Below are 271 nucleotides of genomic sequence, written 5' to 3' on the forward strand. Positions count from 1 at the left end.
AGAGAGAGAGAGATCACTAAACTAGGTACTTCACCAGCATGGTCTCTTGCCAGCAATCCTCCAAGGTTAAGTAACCCAGGTACCAACTGGGCTCTTTTTATCTTTCAGCTCTGAAGAAGATGGCCCAAACCCCTATTCATCCCATCCCACTCCCTCTAGAAGGCAGCATTCTGTGCATGACTCCTGCAAGTGGTGGGAGGTAAAGGGAGGAAGACTCAGATTCTTGCATTTGGCTCCTGCTGTGGTGTCTCACTGTCACCATTAGTTCACA

Source organism: Octodon degus, unplaced genomic scaffold, assembly GCF_000260255.1.
Source record: "Octodon degus isolate 3935 unplaced genomic scaffold, OctDeg1.0 scaffold00019, whole genome shotgun sequence".
Classification (NCBI taxonomy): Eukaryota; Metazoa; Chordata; class Mammalia; order Rodentia; family Octodontidae; genus Octodon; species Octodon degus.